This window comes from Triticum dicoccoides, chromosome 1B (genome assembly GCF_002162155.2).
Source record: "Triticum dicoccoides isolate Atlit2015 ecotype Zavitan chromosome 1B, WEW_v2.0, whole genome shotgun sequence".
Lineage (NCBI taxonomy): Eukaryota > Viridiplantae > Streptophyta > Magnoliopsida > Poales > Poaceae > Triticum > Triticum dicoccoides.
This window is the reverse complement of record NC_041381.1, coordinates 566,999,180-566,999,997: the sequence shown is the minus strand read 5'-3', so window position 1 is coordinate 566,999,997 and position 818 is coordinate 566,999,180.

Here is an 818-nt window from a genome sequence, read left to right as displayed (position 1 = left end):
TCCTCCGCTCCGAAAACGTATTCCAGTCTGAAACATTTTCTTTTCTATTTTTATTTTAAAAACAGATTTTGACCAAATCTTTGACTGGCTTTATCTTTTTAAATATAACTCCAAATGAATTAATTCTTTTTCCTACCTCTCTCAAATATTGTCTAGTTTATTTTAAGATTTATTTGTTAATCATCCTCATGTGTCTTGCATGCATGCCGGAAAGAAATCCGGGAAAGCCTCTGCCTTGGGTAGGTGTGAGCTTGTCGCCGGCCTCCGTCGGGACGGGTATGTCCGGTATGGCATAGTAAGATATAATGAATGTTGATTGGATTGGTTGAAGTATATTTGTTATATATGTTATGCAGGAAACTATAAACCTCCTGAGTCGACCGTAGATCGAGTCTTGTTCCAGCAACCCCCACACTTGTTTCGTGCTACCACTTGTCCCTGCCACAGGTAGGGTACGGTTCAGTAATTTGTCAACCCCTTTCGAGCACACACCGTACAGAGGGGCCGGGATGAGGGTACCACGGCCATGGATTAAAGCCAGTCATCCGGTCAGGGGGCATGGGTGTTTCGGTTGTAGCCGAGGGGGTAGCTCCCCCAGTTTTGCGCGCGGTATAAATTTTTTTTGATCCCATGCTAATCGAGGTTGTAGCCTCCCCACTTAGAGTTTTGCTTAACGGGTGTCGTGGGTGATTCCAGACACCGGTAAGTTAAGCTGGTGTGTGCAAGTCAGGTGTGTTTTCATTTAAAAGACCGTAAGCGGAATTAGTCCCGATGGACTAAAGGAAATCCGTTACTCGTGGGTAAAGAGTACACCCTCT